Raw genomic sequence first — 23,153 nt, 5'->3', positions numbered from 1 at the left:
TCCAGTGACACCCACCCCGGTCCTCCACTTCCCCGCCCTTTTCGCCGCCCTGTTGAGAAGGTCAACCAAAAGTCCGCGACATCCGCGACGCGCCACTCCCAAGGTGGCGGCCTCTCGGCGCAGGGCTGCAGTACCGCGCTCTGCCCACAAGGCGGCAGCACTGCCGCCCGCCCCAGCCGGGGGCGCAGCGCGCCTCGGGGCTGCGGGCAGGCAAGGTGGCAAAAAAGAACAGGGGCGACCCCCGCCAAAAACTGCTCTGAAATAAATGCCAAAAACCTGCCTCTTACCCCACCAGAATCAAACAAGGCCCCTTGCTTTAAAGCCATGTTTAAATAAATTTTTTATTTCCATTTTTCGTATTTATATTCACATGCATAGCTATAGTGGACATTGATGTAGCATGTAATTTATATAACATTATTCTATTTCTATTATTTATATTTACTTATGTTTTGTGCTTTTATAAATATCTTTCCACATTGATTGCATATTTCTATGTCTAAAATTACATTTCTATCATGCTTTCACTATTTAAAATACAAATCCCATCCTAACTAAATAAATACAAAAAAGCTCTATTCTTTTAAACTACATTGAAATATTTTTATATTTATAGCGCTCATGACTACACTCACATTTATATTTGTAGTTTATACTTAAGTATTATATTAATCATTATGTATAACATGTATCCTATTCAAATAAGAGATAAATTATTTTCCTAATTATGTACCATATCTACTGCTACAACTTCTTTTTCCTTACATTTTTAATTTTTATATTAACCTTCAGCTATTTATGATCTATTTCTATTCTTAGATTTCTACCTTTATATTATTTGTATTTATAATGTTTATACTAAAACACCTGCTTTTGCCAAATAAAAAAAAAATCCCCTTTATTTTAAACTACTTAAAAAAACCTAGAGTATATCAATCTGGTATAACATATAACAAATGATAGATAGGATAGATGTAAAATTGATATAAATATTGTAGTGTATTATAGGAAATAAATAAAAATCAATATGATCCATAACACAAGTAATACTGTATAAATGTTATATTTATGTTATTTTATATTTCAAATAATTTAACATTTCTTTATATATTTGCATATACTTGACAAACATTTCTATATTTATACTTGGGTTGCGATTTTTTTCTGGGTGTTTTCTGGGTCTTTTCTTGCCCTTCTTCGAATTTTTTTCTGGGTTATTTCTTGTCCATCTTGGGGGTTTTTTCTGGGTTTTTTCTTGCCCATCTTCAGACTTTTTTCTGGTTTTTTTCTTGCCCATCTCAGAGTTTTTTTTTTTGGGGTTTTTTCTGGGTTTTTTTCTTGCCCATCTTGGGTGATTTTCTGGGGTTTTTCTACGTTTTTTTCTTGCCCATCTGGGATTATTTTCTGGGGTTTTTTTCTCGTTGCTTTCTTGCCCATCCTGGGCTTTTTCTGGGTTTTTTTCTTGTCCATCATGTGGTTTTTTTCTGGTTTTTTCCTGCTCATCTTCGTCTGGTTTTCTGGGTTTTAAGCCAAAATCGGTACATATCATTTCAGTTCATGCAATACAACCCGGCTGGGGATTTTTTATTCTAAATTTAACAAGGAGTCGCAAAACCTGGAAAGCAAAAGTCACACACACAAGGTTAAATCCAGTCAGCATGCACTCACACACGCAGAAACGAGCAGACACAGACAGACACAGCCACGTGCTCTCACACACGCTCACACAATCTTTCCACTTAAATGCTCACTGCGGCCCTTACTCGAGATGCTGAAGAACGTGCTGTGACACATCTTCTGGCTGCCGCTCCTTGAGGTAAAATGGCAGATCCTGGGGAAATCAGCAGCCTCGGGGACCTGTGAGACGACAGGAAGGGTCAACGAGTGGCTATCTGACAGCTAGGACTTGTCTCCTCTCTGGACTGATAAATTTTCTACCCAAAATCCAATAGAAGACAGATGTATAGGTACATAGAACATAAGCCACCATAGGCAGATACAATACAAGCCAGGACTTGCAAAAATTCTCTGGAAGATGAATTCTTGCGCCCTATTCCCTTTCAGAAGAAGGAACCTACACAACTACTGCAGTCATCTGAGGAGGTGCATCTGAAAAAAAAGTTAGGACAACAGTCAGACGGTTCAATGATAACTGAAGAGCTCCAGATATCCTGTGTCCATCTACAAATCCCATCTAGAGTCCAACTACACCCCACACTGCACATTACAAATCCCCGGGCCCTCTCCTATTGCACCAGGCTATGCGGCAGGGCAGAGCAGCTCGGGCACAAATGTGTGCTGACAGCCGTGACACAGGATGGACAGGACAGGACAGACAATGGGGACACAACACAGACAGAAAATTCTAGGCAAGGAAAATGGCTGCAAGGACTGAGAGAATGCAAAAGGAGAGGACCGAGTTCAAACTGATGGTGAGCTGATGAGGCTCAGAGAACCCCGAAGGAAGAAGATGATAACTGAATGATTTCTTCTAAGAACTGCAAAGATGGATGCCTAGGAATCCTATGGTCAGAATCCTCTACCTAACCTCATATTACGCCAAATCCTAATCCACCAAAATGGATCCAGGTGGGGGCATAGCTGTCCATACAGCCCAGACCGAGACCTGACAAGACATCAGATGCGATGCTTCCAAAGACAGAAGAGAGTCTGACGCCTGTCTGAGCTCCCCAGTCAAAAGTTCTGTGGCCTGGGTGCCAGGCCAGGGAATGCAGAGATCACAGATGCTAACAATGATGCCAAGATTAATGACAGGCACCCCTAAGGTAAAAGACATGGGATACACAAACAACACACAATTCACAACAGACAAGTGACACGAGACACACCGGGACTGCTCTGCCCTGCTGCACACCTCAGCACTGTGATCAAAAGTGAGACTTGGCTTCTATGGGGCCTAAGGGGCCACTTCATTAACACCCCCCCACCTCCAAACTGGACTCAAAACCCCCTCCCTGTAATCCCCAAACCAGCACCGTGCTTTCAGCCCCTCTGTGGGTCACGGCCCTCTACTTATCTCTCATACAGCTGGGGATGCTGGTCCCTGTCAGGTGCAAAGAAAGGCCACCTCATCAGATGGGAAGGTCCTGCTGGCACCGGGCTGGTGTCTCTCAGACAGCTAGATTAAAGAGAACCAAACATCAGTGCCTGATCTTGGCACCGCATCGGCCAAAACCCCACCGCTCTGCTACTCACCGCGCTCCTAAGAAGGCCCGGCACCTCCTGACCCTGACCCTCTGCCACACGTGGAATGCGTCTGCACCTGAAAGAAAGTTAGAACACATGTCAAACATCACCAGGATAACTCACAAGCTGCAAACACCATATGTCAATCTAGGAACAACATCTAGAGCCCAAGTACAGCCCACATTACAAATTCCCCCTCCCTATGGTTCGTCCTATTGCAGCAGGCCATGCGGCAGGGCAGAACAGCTCCGGCAAAAAATGTGTGCACACACCCGTGACACAGAAAGTGACAAACAGGGGGGACATGAAACACGACACATCATGCTTGTGGTGAGGGCCTCGAGGGGAAAAGGCAAAAGGGACCCCAAAGACACACCAGGGAGCACGGCACACCGGACAACAGGACACAGATCGGACCTGTTCTGCACTGCCCGCCTGAAAGCTGCCATCAAAAGTAGAGCCTCTCCCTTTAGCTGTCCTAAGAGGCCCTTGGAGAAGATTGCTTTCCCCTCTGCTCATTTTTGAATCTGTCCCAAGAACTCCCAATCTGCTACTCCGCCATCTCCAGACCGTGGCCCCCGACTTATCTTTTGGATGATCGGTGAGGGGAATCCACGCTGCACCTGAAATGAGTCTGCCTTGGAGGGCTCTGTGACGGCCTGTGAGCCTCTCGGTCAGCTGCAATAAAGAAAACCAAAATCAAAGTATGAGTCCAGAGTTATGTGGGCCAAATCCCTGCAAGTCAGCTACTTGCCCTCTCCTGAGTGTGCCTGGCTCCTTCAGGCTCCAGCTTCATCCTGATTCCAAGGCTGTGGCCTTTATTAGCAGTGGCACCTGGGTTACAGAAAGACAAAGTTAAATGGCATTCCTCTGAGTGCAGTGGATCACCTTGTATGCTGTAAGCCATGGGAATGCCTCTGCTAGGCTTCTGAACAGCCTTGTGTGGGGGGGCCCTCAAATAAACACCCTTTCTCACCCTGCTGCTTGCAAACCCGCTCCCAAGAAATCCTAAACTGGATACCTGATCACCCTCCCTCTCCCAGGCACCATCCTCAACTCACCTGAAGCCTCAATCTCAAACATCATCCTTGACACTGGGCAGATCCCTCTTGTGACACGACGAATCTGCTGAAAAATTGTTGTGCTTGAGAGCTGAGCAATAACAGCCAGTTCTGTCCACTGCTCACCTTGACTGCTGGCATCCAGATTGACTTCCTGAAAAGAAAGACAAAGAACAGAGCTGTAACACACTCACCATACACACTTCTGCTGCAGAGACAAATGGGGCCTCACCGGCTCGGGGCAATCCCCTCGCCCGGGATGGGGCCCTCTGGCACACATTTAATCCATCTGAATCTGAAAAAAAACTTAGGACAAGAGTCACACTGTTGCAGGATAACTGATGAGCTCCAGATGCCCTGTGCCCATCCACAGATCCCATCTAGTGTCCAACTACACCCCACATTACACATTCCAAGTCTCCAAGACTTCTCCTATCGCACCAGGCTGTGCAGCACGGCAGAGCAGCCCCATGCCCAAATGTGTGCAGACACCCGTGACACAGGACAGACAGGACAGACAACAACAGGGGACACAACAGGAAAAGAAATCTCTTGGCAAGGAAAATGGCTGCAAGGACTGAGAGAATGCAAAAGGAGATGAGTGAGCTGAGACCGATGGTGAGCTGATGAGGCTCAGAAAACCCTGGGGGACGAAGATGATAACTGAATGATTAATTCCAAGAACAGCAAAGATGGATGCCTAGGAATCCTACGGTCAGAATGCTGTACCTAACCTCATATTATTACAAGTCCTAATCCACCACAATGGATCCAGGTGGGGCATAGCTGTCCATACAGCTCAGAACAAGACCTGACAAGGCACCTGACTGGATGCTTCCAAAGAGGTAACTTTTGACTGGGGAGCTCAGACAGGTATCAGAAACTCATATATGGCCTGGGTGCCGGGCCAGGGAATGCAGAGATCAGAGATGCTAACAATGATGCCAGGGGTACTGACAGGGCCCTCCAAAGGTAAAAGACATTGGATACACAAACAACACATAATGCACAACAGACAAGTGACACGAGACACACCGGGACTGCTCTGCCCTGCACACCTCAACACTGTGATCAAAAGTGAGACTTGGCTTCTATGAGGCCTAAGGGGCCACCTCATGAACATCCCCCACCTCCAAAGCTGAATCAAAAACTCCACCCAGTATTTCCCGAAACAGCACCATGACTTCATCCCCACTGTGGGTCGTAGCCCTCTACTTATCTCTCATACAGCTGGGGATGCGGGTCTTGGGTGCAAAGAAAGGCCACCTTGTCAAACGGGAAGGTCCTGCTGGCACCGGGCTGGTGTCTCTGAGACAGCTAGAGTAAAGAGAACCAAACATCAGTGCCTGATCTTGGCACCGCATTGGCCAAAACCCCACCACTCTGCTACTCACCGCGCTCCTAAGAAGGCCCGGCACCTCCTAACCCTGACCCTCTGCCACACGTGGAATGCATCTGCACCTGAAAGAAAGTTAGAACATATGTCAAACACCACCAGGGTTACTCACAAGCTGCAAACACCTTATGTCAATCTAGGAATAGCATCTAGAGCCCAAGTACAGCCAACATTACAAATTCCCCCTCCCTATGGTTCGTCTTATTGCAGCAGGCCATGCGGCAGGGCAGAACAGCTCTGGCAAAAAATGTGTGCACACACCCGTGACACAGAAAGTGACAAACAGGGGGGACATGAAACACGACACATCATGCTTGTGGTGAGGGTCTCGAGGGGAGAAGGCAAAAGGGACCCCAAAGACACACTAGGGAACACAGCACACCGGACAACAGGATACAGACCGGAGCTGTTCTGCACTGCCCGCCTGAAAGCTGCCATCAAAAGTAGAGCCTCTCCCTTTAGCTGTCCTAAGAGGCCTTTGGAGAAGATTGCTTTCCCCACTGCCAATTTTTAAATCTGGCCAAAGAACTGCCAACCTGATACTCTCTCATCGTCTCATCTCCAGACCGCGGCCCCCGACTTATCTTTTAGATGATCGGTGAGGGGAATCCACGCTGCACCTGAAATGAGTCTGCCTCGGAGGGCTCTGTGATGGCCTGTGAGCCTCTCGGTCAGCTGCAATCAAGAAAACCAAAACCAAAGTATGAGTCCAGAGTTATGTGGGCCAAATCCCTGCAAGTCAGCTACTTGCCCTCTCCTGAGTGTGCCTGGCTCCTTCAGGCTCCAGCTTCATCCTGATTCCAAGGCTGTGGCCTTTATTAGCAGTGGCACCTGGGTTACAGAAAGACAAAGTTAAATGGCATTCCTCTGAGTGCAGTGGATCACCTTGTGTGCTCTGAGACATGGCAATGCCTCTGCTAGGCTTCTCAGCCTTGTGTGGGGTGCCCTCAAATAAACACCCTTTCTCAACCTGCTGCTGGCAAATCCCCTCCTAAGAACTCCTAAACTGGATACCTGATCACCCTCCCTCTCCCAGGCACCATCCTCAACTCACCTGAAGCCTCAATCTCAAACATCATCCTTGACACTGGGCAGATCCCTCTTGTGACACGACGAATCTGCTGAAAAATTGTTGTGCTTGAGAGCTGAGCAATAACAGCCAATTCTCTCCACTGCTCACCTTGACTGCTGGCATCCAGATTGACATCCTGAAAAGAAAGACAAAGAACAGAGCTGTAACACACTCACCATACACACTTCTGCTGCAGAGACAAATGGGGCCTCACCGGCTCGGGGCAATCCCCTCACCCGGGATGGGGCCCTCTGGCACACATTTAATCCATCTGAATCTGAAAAAAAAGTTAGGACAAGAGTCACACTGTGGCAGGATAACTGATGAGCTCCAGATGTCCTGTGTCCATCTACAAATCCCATCTAGAGTCCAACTACACCCCACATTACAAACTCCAAGTCTCCAAGACTTCTCCTATCGCACCAGGCTGTGCAGCACGGCAGAGCAGCCCCATCCCAAAAGTGTGCAGACACCCGTGACACAGGACAGGACGTGACAAACAATAGGCACAAGACACAGACAGAAATCTCTTGGCAAGGAAAATGGCTGCAAGGACTGAGAGAATGCAAAAGGAGATGACCGAGCTGAGACCGATGGTGAGCTGATGAGGCTCAGAGAACTCTGAAGGAAGAAGATGATAACTGAATGATTAATTCCAAGAACAGCAAAGACGGATGCCTAGGAATCCTACAGTCAAAATCCTCTACCTAACCTCGTAATATTACAAGTCCTAATCCACCATAATGGATCCAGGTGGGGCACAGCTGTCCATACAGCTCAGAACAAGACCTGAAAAGACGTCTGACTGGATGCTTCCAAAGAGAGAAGAGAGTCTGATGCCTGTCTGAGCTCGCGAGTCAAAAGCTCTGTGGCCCGGGTGCCAGACCAGGGAATGCAGAGATTACAGATGCTAACAATGATGCCAGGGGTACTGACAGGGCCCTCAAAGGCCTAAGGTAGAAGACAGGAGATACACAAAACAACACACAATGCACAACAGACAAGTGACACGATGCACACGGGGACTGCTCTGCCCTGCACACCTCAGCACTGTGATCAAAAGTGAGACTTGGCTTTCATGGGGCCTAACGAGCCGTTTAATGAACACCCCCCGCTCCAAACTGGACTCAAAAACCCCTTCCAGGAATTCCCAAACAAGCACCATGCCTTCATCCCCACTGTGGGTCGCAGCCCTCTACTTATCTCTCAGACATCTGGGGATGCCAGTCTGTGTCAGGTGCAAAGAAAGGCCACCTCGTCAGCTGGGAAGGTCCTGCTGGCACCGGGCTGGTGTCTCTCAGACAGCTAGATTAAAGAGAACCAAACATCAGGGCCTGATCTTGGCACCGCATCGGCCAAAACCCCACCACTCTGCTACTCACCGTGCTCCTAAGAAGGCCCGGCACCTCCTAACCCTGACCCTCTGCCACACGTGGAATGCGTCTGCACCTGAAAGAAAGTTAGAACATATGTCAAACACCACCAGGATAACTCACAAGCTGCAAACATCTTATGTCAATCTAGGAACAACATCTAGAGCCCAAGTACAGCCCACATTACAAATTCCCCCTCCCTATGGTTCGTCCTACTGCAGCAGGCCATGCGGCAGGGCAGAACAGCTCCGGCAAAAAATGTGTGCACACACCCGTGACACAGAAAGTGACAAACAGGGGGGACATGAAACACGACACACCATGCTTGTGGTGAGGGCCTCGAGGGGAAAAGGCAAAAGGGACCCCAAAGACACACTAGGGAACACAGCACACCGGAAAACACGACAGACCGGAGCTGTTCTGCACTGCCCGCCTGAAAGCTGCCATCAAAAGTAGAGCCTCTCCCTTTAGCTGTCCTAAGAGGCCTTTGGAGAAGATTGCTTTCCTCTCTGCTCATTTTTGAATCTGTCCCAAAAACTCCCAACCTGCTACTCCACCATCTCCAGGCTGTGGCCCCCGACTTATCTTTTGGATGATCGGTGAATGGAATCCACGCTGCACCTGAAATGAGTCTGCCTTGGAGGGCTCTGTGATGGCCTGTGAGCCTCTCGGTCAGCTGCAATAAAGAAAACCAAAATCAAAGAGTGAGTCCAGAGTTATGTGGGCCAAATCCCTGCAAGTCAGCTACTTGCCCTCTCCTGAGTGTTCCTGGCTCCTTCAGGCTCCAGCTTCATCCTGATTCCAAGGCTGTGGCCTTTATTAGCAGTGGCACCTGGGTTACAGAAAGACAAAGTTAAATGGCTCTGAGTGCAGTGGATCACCTTGTATGCTGTAAGCCATGGGAATGCCTCTGCTAGGCTTCTGAGACACCTTGGGAGGGGCTCTCAAATAAACAAATAAAGACCCTTTCTCACCCTGCTGCCTGCAAACCCCCTCTCAAGAACTCCTAACTGGATGCCTGCTCACCCTCCCTCTCCCAGTAACCATCCTCAACTCACCTGAAGCCTCAATCTCAAACATCATCCTTGACACTGGGCAGATCCCTCTTGTGACACGATGAATCTGCTGAAAAATTGTTGTGCTTGAGAGCTGAGCAATAACAACCAATTCTCTCCACTGCTCACCTTGACTGCTGGCATCCAGATTTACTTCCTAAAAGAAAGACAAAGAACAGCAGTGTAACAGAGTCAGTTGAGAGGTGTAACAGAGTCTGCTGCAGAGGCAAATGGGGCCTCACCTACTCAGGAGAATCCCCACACCTGGCATGGGGCCCTCTGGCACACATTTAATCCATCTGAACCTGAAAAAAAAGTTAGGACAAGAGTCACACTGTGGCAGGATAACTGATGAGCTCCAGATATGATGTGCCCATCTACAAATCCCATCTAGAGTCCAACTACACCCCACATTACAAACTCCAAGTCCCTGGGACTTCTCCTATCGCACCAGGCTGTGCAGCAGGGCAGAGCAGCTCCGGCACAAATGTGTGCTGAGAGCCATGACACAGGATAGGACAGACAACGGGGACACAACAGGAACAGAAATCTCTTGGCAAGGAAAACGGCTGCAAGGACTGAGAGAATGCAAAAGGAGATGAGTGAGCTGAGACCGATGGTGAGCTGATGAGGCTCAGAGAACCCTGGAGGAAGAAGATGATTACTGAATGATTTATTCCAAGAACAGCAAAGACTGATGCCTAGGAATCCTACAGTCAAAATCCTCTACCTAACCTCGTAATATTACAAGTCCTAATCCACCATAATGGATCCAGGTGGGGCACAGCTGTCCATACAGCTCAGAACAAGACCTGAAAAGACGTCTGACTGGATGCTTCCAAAGAGAGAAGAGAGTCTGATGCTTGTCTGAGCTCCCTAGTCAAAAGTTCTGTGGCCTGGGCGCCAGGCCAAGGAGTGCAGAGATCACAGAGGCTAACAATGATGCCAGGGTTTCTCACAGGCCCCCCTAAGTGAAAGATATGGCATACGCAAACAACACATAATGCACAATAGACAAGTGACACGATGCACACCGGGACTGCTCTGCCCTGCTGCACACCTCAGCACTGCAATCAAAAGTGAGACTTGGCTTTTATGGGGCCTAAGGGGCCACTTCATGAACACACCACACCCCCCCCCCCCCCCCCCAAAACTGGACTCAAAACCCCCTCCCAGGAATTCCCAAACCAGCACCCTGCTTTCATCCCCTCTGTGGGTCACAGCCCTCTACTTATCTCTCAGACATCTGGGGATGCTGGTCCCTGTCAGGTGCAAAGAAAGGCCACCTCGTCAGCTGGGAAGGTCCTGCTGGCACCGGGCTGGTGTCTCTGAGACAGCTAGAGTAAAGAGAACCAAACATCAGTGCCTGATCTTGGCACCGCATCGGCCAAAACCCCACCACTCAGCTACTCACCGCACTCCTAAGAAGGCCCGACACCTCCTAACTCTGACCCCCTGCCACACATGGAATGCGTCTGCACCTGAAAGAAAGTTACAACATATGCCAAACACCACCAGGATAACTCAAAAGGTGCAAACACCTTATGTCAATCTAGGAATAGCATCTAGAGCCCAAGTACAGCCAGCATTACAAATTCCAACGCCCCACGGTTTCTCCTACTGCAGCAGGCCATGCGGCAGGGCAGAACAGCTCCGGCAAAAAATGTGTGCACACACCCGTGACACAGAACGTGGCAAACAGGGGGGACATGAAACACGACACATCATGCTTGTGGTGAGGGTCTCGAGGGGAGAAGGCAAAAGGGACCCCAAAGACACACTAGGGAACACAGAACACTGGACAACACAACACAGACCGGAGCTGTTCTGCACTGCCCGCCTGAAAGCTGCCATCAAAAGGAGAGCCTCTCCCTTTAGCTGTCCTAAGAGGCCCTTGGAGAAGATTGCTTTTCCGGCTGCCAATTTTCAAATCTGCCCCAAGAACTCCCAACCCACTATTCTCTCATCTCCAGGCCAAGGCCCTCGACTTATCTTTTGGATGATCGGTGATGGGAATCCACGCTGCACCTGAAATGAGTCTGCCTCGGAGGGCTCTGTGACGGCCTGTGAGCCTCTCGGTGAGCTACAATAAAGAAAACCAAAACCAAAGTATGAGTCCAGAGTTATGTGGGCCAAATCCCACCAAGGCAGCTACTTGCCCTCTCCTGAGTGTGCCTGGCTCCTTCAGGCTCCAGCTTCATCATGATTCCAAGGCCTTCATTAGGAGTGGCACCTGGGTTTGAGAAAGGCAAAGTTAAATGGCATTCCCCTGAGTGCAGTGGATGACCTTGTGTGCTGTAAGACATGGGAATGCCTCTGCTAGGCTTCTGAGAAGCCTTGTGTGGGGGAGGCCTCAAATAAACAAATAAAGACCCTTTCTCACCCTGCTGCCTGCAAACTCCCTCCCAAGAACTCCTAACTGCTCACCCTCCCTCTCCCAATCACAATCCTCAACTCACCTGAAGCCTCAATCTCAAACATCATCTTGGACCTTGGGCGGATCCCTCTTGTGACATGATCAATCTGCTGAATAAAATGTTGTGCTTGACACAGCTTGGAATTTCAGGGAGTTGCACTCCTCAATTAAAAAAAAACAAAACAAAACAAAAAAAACCCAACAAAACCAATCCCAAAAACAAACAAAGAAAAAAACCAAACAAACAAAACCCACACAAACAATAAATCCCAAAACACCTAACTCCCCACAGAAACAAAAAAACCACAGAAAACATCAAAAAATCCAAAACCCCCACAAAAACCAACTAAAAACCCCAAAATGAAAACCAAAAAAAACCAAAAATTCCACCAAAAGAAATCCAACCAAAAAAACAACCAGAGCAAAACTACAAATTACAAAAGCACCTTACCACTCCTAAACACAAAACCCAAAATCACAAACCTAAATACTCCCTGTATTCCATGCTGTTTTCTTCACAGAATCTTCCAAGCCTCTGTGCTTTAGATGCCCAGAAACACCTGCTGAAAAGATGCTGAGACGGGCTGAAAAAGCCTCTTCACTGAAATGAGGAGTGCTCTTAACCCAGCACATCCCAGAGAGGGAATGAAGCCCCTCAGCCACGGCTGGGGTTAATATACCCCTGATTGTGCCCGCCTCTCGTTCCCATGCCACCCAGGAAAAGGGAGGGGGCGAATCCCACCAAGCCCTCAGAGCAGCTACAGCTGTTTGGCTCCTCTGACTCACATTCAAGGGCAGTAAAGGGCTTGTTATAGAAGAAAACTTTTCAGAAAAGGAACAGTGCTTTCTTTTTTTGCAACAACTACTTGGAGCAGAAGAACAGAAAACTGGCAAGATATAAAACTTTGTGGTAAGGTTACATAGCTAGATCAATTGGGTAATTGGGTAATTTGCTGTTACCTTACATAATTATTCTGTGTTTAACAAAAGCCATCTAATAAATTCACACCCAAAACTCCAGCAGCCCAGCTGGCCCTACCAAATCTCTATGTTTATGCATACAGTAAACAAAACCAAAATCCCAGTAATACCTATCAGAAGTCTGTGAAAGAAACCTCTTGAAATTGATCCTACCTCAAATACAAAACAACCCATGCAAAGTTAGCTTGACTCAATAAACAATTTACACAGAGCTAATAACACCAAGAAATAAAACAGCACACCATATACCACCAAAGAATATAATAGTGAAGAAAAAAGAAACCACTTTTTTTTTTTTTTTAAAGCTTTTGCCAGGACTCCAACAACAACTTCTTCTCCTTCTGAAATGTCCCTTCTCCTTCCCAAATTCCTTACAACTTCTGAGTTTACATCCAAGCAAAAAGCAAAATTCGTGCACTTGTGCGTTCGATGCTCCTGCCAGATTCTCTGTTTCCCTCCACATCTTCTTACACTTTCAGTCTTCACTCTGTCCTGCCGTGATGAGTTTGACGGACGAATTGGTAAACGTTAAGAGAGGATTTCCCTGCCTCCCTCCCCAGAGCTGGTTTCCTTAGTGCATTTCACTCAATCCCAGGCCGGCAACGATGCACGCTCACCTCAAGCGTGCAAGGCTCACAGCTGCTCGGCTAAACTCGGCTCTAATCGGCTAAACTCGGCCATTGTCATCTGCATTCGGCTGGACTCGACCCTTCGGCACGGATCGCCTCGCTTCGGCCGAACTCGGAGCCGCTCTCTGCGCTCGGCGCGCCTCGGCTCGCTTCGGCCGAACTCGGAGCCGATCAGTGCGCCCGGCGCGGCTCGGCTCGCTTCGGCCGAACTCGGAGCCGCTCTCTGCGCTCGGCGCGGCTCGGCTCGCTTCGGTCGAACTCGGAGCCGCTCTCTGCGCTCGGCGCGCCTCGGCGCTCTTCGGCCGAACTCGGAGCCGATCAGTGCGCCCGGCGCGGCTCGGCTCGCTTCGGCCGAACTCGGAGCCGATCAGTGCGCCCGGCGCGGCTCGGCTCGCTTCGGCCGAACTCGGAGCCGCTCTCTGCGCTCGGCGCGCCTCGGCTCGCTTCGGCCGAACTCGGAGCCGCTCTCAGTGCGCCCGGCGCGCCTCGGCTCGCTTCGGCCGAACTCGGAGCCGATCAGTGCGCCCGCCGCGCCTCGGCTCGCTTCGGCCGAACTCGGAGCCGCTCTCTGCGCTCGGCGCGGCTCGGCTCGCTTCGGTCGAACTCGGAGCCGCTCTCTGCGCCCGGCGCGGCTCGGCTCGCTTCGGCCGAACTCGGAGCCGCTCTCTGCGCTCGGCGCGGCTCGGCTCGCTTCGGCCGAACTCGGAGCCGCTCTCAGTGCGCCCGGCGCGGCTCGGCTCGCTTCGGCCGAACTCGGAGCCGATCAGTGCGCCCGGCGCGGCTCGGCTCGCTTCGGCCGAGCTCGGAGCCGATCAGTGCGCCCGGCGCGGCTCGGCTCGCTTCGGCCGAACTCGGAGCCGCTCTCTGCGCTCGGCGCGCCTCGGCTCGCTTCGGCCGAACTCGGAGCCGCTCTCAGTGCGCCCGGCGCGGCTCGGCTCGCTTCGGCCGAACTCGGAGCCGCTCTCTGCGCTCGGCGCGCCTCGGCTCGCTTCGGTCGAACTCGGAGCCACTCTCTGCGCGGCCCGGCTCGCCTCGGCCGAACTCGGAGCCGATCAGTGCGCCCGCCGCGCCTCGGCTCGCTTCGGCCGAACTCGGAGCCGCTCTCTGCCCTCGGCGCGGCTCGGCTCGCTTCGGCCCAACTCGGAGCCACTCTCTCCGCGTTCGGCTGAGCTCGCCTCGGCTCGGCTCCCTGACGGCGGGCAAGCGGCGCCGCCTCACGTTAAACTCGCCCGGCTCGGGGCTCTCCTGCTGCCGCGTCCCGCGGGCGGCCCGGCCATCGCACGGACACGATCGGGAGCGCGGCGTGGCACAGGAGCTCATTGGGCAGTGACCGCACTCGCGCTAATTAGCGCGCACGAGAGCAGCGGGCTCGGTTCGGCTGAGCTCGGCTCCGTTCAGGCAGCCTCGCAAGCCTGGCCTCGGTTCGCTCGAGGCCGTCAGGTTCCGCCGGTCTCGCCTTGGTTCGGCCGAAGGAGGCGTCGTTCGCTCGTGTTTTTACAAATATCTTTCTATATTGACTGTATATTTCTATATTTAATTTTATACTTCTATAATACTTCCATTATTCCAAATAAAAACCCCGTCTCTAACCAAATAAATAAAAAAACCCTTCTTTTAAAGGATACTGAAATATTTTTTATTTATACTTTGTATAATTATACATTCATATTTTAATTTATCGTTTCTTTGGATGTATTACATTAATAATGATATATATATAAAATTTTAAAATAGATTTAAATCATTATTTAAATTATGTATAATATCTACTGCTACAACTAATTTTTTCTGATATTTTAAATTTTTATATTTATCTGTATGTATTTATTATATATTTCTAAACTTAGATTTCTACCTTTATATTATTTGCATTTATAATTTTTACAATCAAAACACTGCCTATTGACCAATAAAGAAAACCCGCTTTATTTAAGTATTTTAAAAATATTTTCATGTTTATAATTTTCATATTTATATTTATAATTTGTTCAATATTACATGAGAACACACCTGCTCCTGCACCGCAGTGGGGCCCCCTCTCCTGGGGACCTTGGGGTGCCCCAACGGCATCAGAGCCCCGAGTCTTCACCCCCTTCTCCTCTATTTAGAAACTACACTGGAACTTTTTTCTGGAAATAAAGACATTACCTAAATCCTCTCCCCGTGTCCTAGACAGATGGATATTCAGTTATTAGTTGGCTGGGCAGCAGTTTCTTAAATAGAATGATAAACAAGATGTGAACATTTCAGCTACAAGCAAATAGGCAAATCTGAACAAGGTACTGGTGGGCGACCACTGAAGTTATTTTGAAGGAATTTTTTAAACAATAAAATATTGATACCACAAAAATAAAGCAAAAAGCTAACTACTGGCTAAGAAAAAATTAACTTTTGACAGCAACAACATTCCAACCACACAGGCTTTTTCCCGATGTCATACCTTATAACTACCTCTCTTGGGAATTCTCATCATGTATCCCAAAAGGAATAAATACCTCAGAGCGTCCTAAAGCAAAAAGTAGCACACGTGAGCTCCTCACACTCCCGGGAGGCCTGCACAGCGTGCACTGAGTCTGCAACAAATTCTGCTCAGTGAGAGTCTGCAAACAAAGGTTCAATTGATGAATTGAACTGATTGTAAAGGGAGGTTTTCTAAGCACAGAAGCACAACAAAGAACAAGCAAAAACAATTCTTAAAAAAAACCTGCAAGTTTTATTTAGCATATATGCGACTGATTTCCACCCTGTGGCTTCTCACTTTGATTCGCGTCTGTAGGTTCAGGAAGATGACAATGCACACTCTGCCCTCCCTGAGCCCCCCACAGCAGCTGAGCGCTGCTCCGTGCGCTCAGATCGTCAGGAACTGGATTGCCCGCATGGACTGGAACTGCTCTGCTGCAGATTCAGGAGAGAGAGGCTGGCTGAGGCGTCGTCCCAATTCCATTTCTGTGTGACGAGAAGCGGTTTGTTCCCAACGGGTGCAACAATCCCCAGCTCGCTTCCGTGGTGAGTACCGATGGCACACAAATGGCAGCCTGAGGAAATCGTGTTCTGGGCTCTAAGTGGTCGGGACAGGGTCTGATTTTTTGTTTTGCATCTGTATGATGATTAGTACGACAGGGCCCTGATCGATGACATGGCAGCACAGAATTAAAAACTCCTCAATAGGATTACATCGACTTCTAGGAAAAGACAAAAGCCTAGGACCCTTCTGAAATCTATTTTTAATGCGAAGCACACGGATTGTCACTATGCTGTGCCTTCCAGCTTTTCAAAGCAGCTTACCTCTGAAGACCAGAAAACATTTATTTCTACAGAAACAATGGGCAACCCCCAGGCTAATCTCAGCGCTACTGTTTAATAGGGGATCTGCCAGCGTGCCAGTCCAGCTTCAAGTGTGCTTTATTTCAGTCTAACATCCCCTCAAAATTCTTCTCACATCTCCCAACCCTGACATCTTATTTTTCCCTAAAGCTTCTCATCATTAGCAATTTCCAAGTAACATGGTATTTTTACAACATTCAAAAATGTCATGCTGGACTGTGCTAGAGAGTAATTTGCAAATATAAGCTTAGCAAAGTTTGAATTGACTTGTCCAGAGAAAAAACCTACAAGTGAACACCTACACCTGCCTACAAAGAGCTAACAAGCCCCTGGCAGCTGCCAGCATCAAAGCACAGCGGATGTTTCTAATACAGGGTAAGGATAACAATATCACCTTTTGTTCTCTCCAGCTTGTTTTCCCTGCAGTCATATTTTGCTTCTTATGATTTTTTTAGTCTCTGCATCTTCTTGGACAGCACCGAGCCCGACGACAAGGATACGAGAGTCTTTCCCTGCCGTAGGGAGAGAACCAGGAAAACAGTTAAAATAAGAACAGGGTAGTTTGAAATTCATACTTCCAATGAGAAGCAGCGCCTAACAAACAGAACAAAAGTAAACAAAGCGTGGTACCTCCCTGGGGACAGAAGACTTACAAACTCTCCAGGATTTACAATTCTAGCGACCGACCCCTTCAGGACGGCAGCCAAGTGTCCCATGAGGTGGTGCTGCACCAAAGAACGATCTGAGAGGTTCCAAAGAGTGAAATGCACAATATTTTGCAAAGCCGTAAAATCTTGCAAAATAACAAAAATACAATAGATGTAAACTACAGGGTAAGAGTACAAGTGTTCACTTTAAGAGCTGGAACCATCCAGGTGAGCACCTGATAACTGGATCCTCACCAGAGTTTGAACCCTTCAGGACACAGAAGGGTTTTCCCCAGAAATTTCACAGACTGAGTTTTGATACAAGTATACTTGCCAGACCCTCAGAAACATCACCCATTCTCCAGGTGTCTGGAGAGAACTGCAAATGGCTCTCACGTAGTTTGAGCTAGCTCTGTAAGGTCTCAGGGTGAATTTCACCAGATGCAACCAAACTGGGCAACTCCCAGTGGGACAGAAGGAACCCAAAGCTTGGGTTCGCAGAGCTGCAGCAAATACTGAGGAAACAAACATAACAGCGTAAAAAATAATAAACCATCCTTTTTTTTTCTCTTGCTTTTGTTTTTTTCTTATTCAGATCAGCATAGCAATTAAAGAGAAGGTGAAAAACTCACCATTACTGAACATTTCATCATCTGTAGGCTGAGCATCCTTAGCACAGAGGACTCCAAAGTTAAAATTCACCGATCCCTGGGAAATAAAACCAAATATTGTATGAGAAACAATCAAACAGCAGACGTAAAAATTTGTTTCCTCTAAGGACTTTCGGGTACGTATGTACCTTTGCATACATCCAACACATTGGAACATACACTTTATACCATCTCCTAATAAGTAAAAATTTACCTTTAAACTTTGATAGTACAGCATAAAATTATGAACTTAAATTGGTGATCTGTTATTATTAAGTTGGTGCCTAAAGTTATTTCTGCTGTCAGGTTCAAAAAAACATTAATTTTTTTTACTGGAATGAGCAATTGATTTCAAAGTCATCACAAGCCCACCAAAACACAAAGCAGTATTCACTGGATGGGTCTGTGAGCTAGAAGTAGTTAGGCTTGTACTTCCCTCTTGCTATTCCAGAACCAATAAATCCTGTCAACAAAACCAGGATCTATAGCCCACTGCTGTGAAAGATTCTACGAGGATGATGGTTTGATTTGTGTTTAGAAGTTTTGATTTGAAATGGCCAGTTCAATGGATAAAGACAGTTTAGGTAGTATTACATTGCTATTATTATTATTTCTATTATTATTTTTACTGTTACTACTGCTATTGTTATCATCTGCTACTGGAAGAAACAAACCCCCCCCCCCCCCCCCCCCCCCCCCCCCCCCCCCCCCAGTAGTACCTATACTTAATTACTTTTATTTCCAGGAAATAATAAAGAAAAAGAACCAAACCAAAAAAAGTCACTTCCTACCTTTTATATCAAGGGATGAAAAATTTCTCTTGGGCTCTTCTCCAATTTATCAAGACTCATAGCACTGAAAGGCAAACAAAACAGTGCTTTATAGAAGGGCAAGTGCACATTTCAAGGCTGAACCACCAACTGATTGCAGTGACAGCAGTTACAACATGAATCCTTCCTAGAGCCTCTGTTAAATGGAATGTTCTGTGGAACTGCCGTTTCTTTCCCAAAACACTAACTTCCAACACTTCCTAATAATATTTTGTATTTTAAAACAAAAGAAGTTAGTGAGACTCTGTGCGGAGGTCAGGTTTAAATTTATTTCCTTCTAAAGCACAGAGCTCTGTTCCATCACCCTTCACTTCGGCTCTACACTGAATCGTGGTGAGCATTTGAGGAGTGCTCAATAATCAATTCTATTTCTCTCTTTTTCTAGCTCTCTCTATTCCTAAATCATTCCAGACAAGTCAAATGAAAAATGAAAAAAACAAGTTCAGCATCAAAGTCACACTTTTTCCCGTTGTCTGGTCAAGAACAGGCTCTAAATCCACTTACTGCTGCCTTCAACGATTCAGACTTGCAAAAGCATTCTTACATATTTTACAGGTTTATCATAAAACCCACAGAACGCAAGCTCTGAATTACAGGAAAAGGTACACAGGCAAATATCTAAAGGGATCACTTATTAGTAAATACATACCTTGGTAGAGATCGCACTGAGAACCTTTCTGAGGGACTCTAAGGGACGCATGTTTTCTGAGCACCCTATAAACAAGAAAAGCTAGGATATAGTACAGGACATCCCCACTTTTTCTACATATTCAAATAGTATTTTTAATAAAAACAATTCAGTTAAAAAAGAAGGAAGAAAACCAAGCTAATTTTACTCAGCTGTATTTACTGCCGATTTAGAGAAAAATCCCGGGCAGCGTCGGCCGTTGCGGCACACGTCGCGCCGGCAGCAGGGCCTGCCGGGAGTTGGAGTCTCGGGCTGGTAGCCACTCATGTGCCGCGATAGCCGTTGCGTCACACGCCGCGCCGGCAGCAGGGCCTGCCGGGAGTTGGAGTCTCGGGCTGACAGCCACGGCTCCGTCCCCCGCCACCGGGAGCTGCAGTCCCTCCCGGGCATCAAACGGGTCCTTCGCCCCAGGGCGGGGAAGGACCTGAGGCAGGACCGCTCCTCCCGAATGCCCTCTCTTTTCCCCTCCAACTCTTTTTCTTTTTTTAACGCTGTTTTTCACCCCTTTCCCTTCCCTTCCCTTCTGCTCTCCTGCTTTCTTTCCTTTCCTTTCCTTTCCTTTCCTTTTTTTCCCCTTCCCTTTCCCTTTCTTTTTCTTGTATTTGTAATCTTGGTTTTCCTTCCTAGCTTTAGAATCAAAAAGCAGCAGTAGTAACTTTCAGGCTACCTGGGAGTAAAAAAAACCCCAAAACTATAATGATTGAAAGAAAACTATTTATTCCCTGGGAGCCTGAAATTTTCTACTGCTGCACATGACACAGAGCTTTTTATTCCTTCTTATATACAGTTGATATTTTATACTCGCTTTATACACCGCCCCCTGCCGTCTGCACCGGCGCTCTGCAGGCAGAGTGCTGCGGCGTCGTTCGGTTCTGTTTAAATAAACTCGGCTAAATTAGGCTTGGTTCGGCTTAGGTCTAAAATCGTTTCGGTTCGGCTTTTCGTCTAAATTCGGCTTTTCCGGCTCTTCGGCTGAACTCGGCCCGGTTGGGCTAAAGTCGGTCATATTCGGCTCTTTGTCTAAATGCGGCCAATGTCGGCTACAGTCGGCTATCGGTTACACTCGGCTATCATCGGCTCTTCGTCTCAAGTCGGCTGTGTTCGGCTACACTCGGCTCTTCGTCTCAAGTCGGCTGTGTTCGGCCACACTCGGCTCTTCGTCTCAAGTCGGCTGTGTTCGGCCACACTCGGCTCTTCGGTGAAACTCGGCTGTTTTCGGCTACACTCGGCTCTTCGGGGAAACTCGGCTATTTTCGCCCACACTCGGCTCTTCGGCTCTTCGGAACTATTCGGCCCGGCTCGGCTCCCTCAGGGCGGGAAAGCGGCTGTCAGAGGACCCCGGCACAGCGAGGCGTTTCCCCACATGCCTGTCACAAACCCGCCGAAATACGCCCGCCCGCGGCGCCGCTGAGACCACAGCATGTGTCGGGTACACTTGAAACGTCACAGAAAATACCACCGGGGCCGCGCCGGGGTCGGTATTCCATGCAGGCAGTCCAGTGACACCCACCCCGGTCCTCCACTTCCCCGCCCTTTTCGCCGCCCTGTTGAGAAGGTCAACCAAAAGTCCGCGACATCCGCGACGCGCCACTCCCAAGGTGGCGGCCTCTCGGCGCAGGGCTGCAGTACCGCGCTCTGTCCACAAGGCGGCAGCACTGCCGCCCGCCCCAGCCGGGGGCGCAGCGCGCCTCGGGGCTGCGGGCAGCGAAGGCGGCAAAAAAGAACAGGGGCGATCCCCGCCGAAAACTGCTCTGAAATAAATGCCCCAAAACAACCGGGAAGAGGAAAAAAAAAACTTCTGCCTCTAATCTAATAGAACAAAACAAAACCTCAACAATTTCTTTAAAAAAAAAATTAAATATTTAAAAAAATATTTTTTTCATATTAATATTCACATTTCTATTTACAATGTATATTGATGTACACTGTCCATTTATACATTTGTTTTTATGAATACATTTCTATTCCATATTGCATATATCCCTAAAACTTAAATTTATTTTTATATGTTTATACATATTTTTACATAGTAAGTATATATTTCTGTTAGGATTTTTACTTCTGTAACACTCACAGTACTCAAAATAAAACCCCTGCCTCTACCCCATACATGGCAAATAAAACCCCCTTTCATCTCAACTGTATTTAATTTTTTTAAAAAAACATTTTTCAAATTTATATTTAAAATGTTTACTGATGTATGATCGATTTTGCATTTATATTTAGCGATTTATTTATAAATTTATATTCTATGTTACATGTGTTCCTATTACTTATATTTTTATATACTTTTATTCATATCTTTATATATTTATTATATCTTTCTGTGTTAGGATTTTTACATCTGTAACACTTACATTATTTAAAATAAAACCCCTGCCTCTACGCACATTAAAGCCAAAAAGAACCTCAGTCTTCTCAACTGTATTTAAATATTTTTTAAAATTCTGTTTTTCAGGTTCATATTCACTTTTACATTTAAAATGTATACTAATGTATACTCTTATTTGTATTCTCCATTACATCTCTTCCTATTATTTATATTTACTTAAATTTTGTGTTTATATATATATATTTATATCTTGATTTTATATCTCAATATTTAGAAATATATAACAATAATATCTACATTCATATTATTTAAAATAAAAACCCTGCCTCTAACCCAATAATAAAAAAGACCCCAACCCTTTCTTTTAAAAAATATTTAAATATGTTTTATCCTTATGTCTGATTTTTATATTCATATTTGTATTTATAATGTATATTAATGTCTATTGCTTACTTATACATTTATCTTTACCAATGTCAAGTTATAAATAAATTTATATTCTATATTACATCTGATGCGAGTAGATATTTATATATTTTTATACATATTTTTATGCATTGATTAAATATTTCTGCGTCAAGATTTTTACTTCTCTAACACTTATAATATTCAAAATAAAACCCCTGCCTCTACTTAAATAAAAGCCAAAACATTCCCTTTCTTTTAAACTATATTTACATATTTTTATATTTATATTCCCATATAATGTTATTTATATTCTATACTACAACTCTTCCTATTACTTACATATATTTATATATAAATTTATATTCATACTTTAGCAATTTCTCTTTATATATTTATTATATATTTCTATCTTAAGATCCACATTTCTATATTACTTATATTATTTAAAATAAAACTCCTGCCTCTAACCAAATAAAAACCAAGGACACCCCTTTATTTGAACCAGATTTAAAATTTAGAAAGTAAATTTATTTTTCAAAATTTAATGATATTTATATGGATATTTTTATTTATTTTATTCATAGATATTATATATATTAGAGAGAATACCTTCTAATATAATAATAGATATATATTTTCTGTATCATATTTTTTTACTTATATTTATTTAAATTAAATAAATATATACAAATATATATATACAAAAAAAACCTGATAAGAGACTAAGAACTTTTTCAACAGATAACCACAGTACTAATTTCAGACTTAGAACAATATTTAGGCATAATCACTACCACAAAATTAACCCAAATTAGAAAAATTACCAGAAAACCAACAAAACAAGCTAAACTCATTTCTGAGCACCATAGTCCTTCCTCACTCACAATATGCAATTAATTCTCTCCTGCCATTTACATCCCCAGCATCATCCCATACTGAGCATTCCTGGCACCAGAAGTCACTCGGAGCCAATTAACATCCAACTTTCCCTTCCTCAGGACTGTGTGCTTTCTGTGTCTTTATGCACACAAGGAGCAGCTGTCAGACCCACCTCTCAGCAGCCTAACAAGCACTCAGATGTTCT

At 46.3% G+C, this 23,153-nt stretch overlaps 2 long non-coding RNA genes across 4 annotated transcripts; both read right to left on the bottom strand.

The window, feature by feature from the left end:
- Positions 1–1,047: 1,047 nt before the first annotated feature.
- Positions 1,048–2,301, bottom strand: LOC132086086 (uncharacterized). The gene is made up of 2 exons (XR_009420353.1): positions 1,764–2,301; positions 1,048–1,615 (listed from the first exon to the last, which is right to left on the bottom strand). It is a non-coding gene; the product is annotated as an uncharacterized LOC132086086 (long non-coding RNA).
- Positions 2,302–15,880: 13,579 nt separating this feature from the next.
- LOC132086079 (uncharacterized) lies at positions 15,881–19,816 on the bottom strand. Of its 3 annotated transcripts, none has more exons than XR_009420348.1 (5): positions 19,291–19,816; positions 18,603–18,666; positions 17,794–17,869; positions 16,909–17,026; positions 15,881–16,225 (listed from the first exon to the last, which is right to left on the bottom strand). It is a non-coding gene; the product is annotated as an uncharacterized LOC132086079 (long non-coding RNA). The 3 variants fall into 3 exon arrangements; XR_009420347.1 differs by having other exon boundaries at positions 15,881–16,287; positions 19,291–19,815; XR_009420346.1 differs by having other exon boundaries at positions 15,881–16,314; positions 19,291–19,560.
- Between the last annotated feature and the right edge of the window lie 3,337 nt (positions 19,817–23,153).

The sequence above is a fragment of the Ammospiza nelsoni genome, chromosome 35 (assembly GCF_027579445.1).
Source record: "Ammospiza nelsoni isolate bAmmNel1 chromosome 35, bAmmNel1.pri, whole genome shotgun sequence".
NCBI classification, from domain to species: domain Eukaryota; kingdom Metazoa; phylum Chordata; class Aves; order Passeriformes; family Passerellidae; genus Ammospiza; species Ammospiza nelsoni.
Note: the sequence above shows the minus strand (reverse complement) of the source record. Positions and strands in the feature narration are given on the sequence as shown.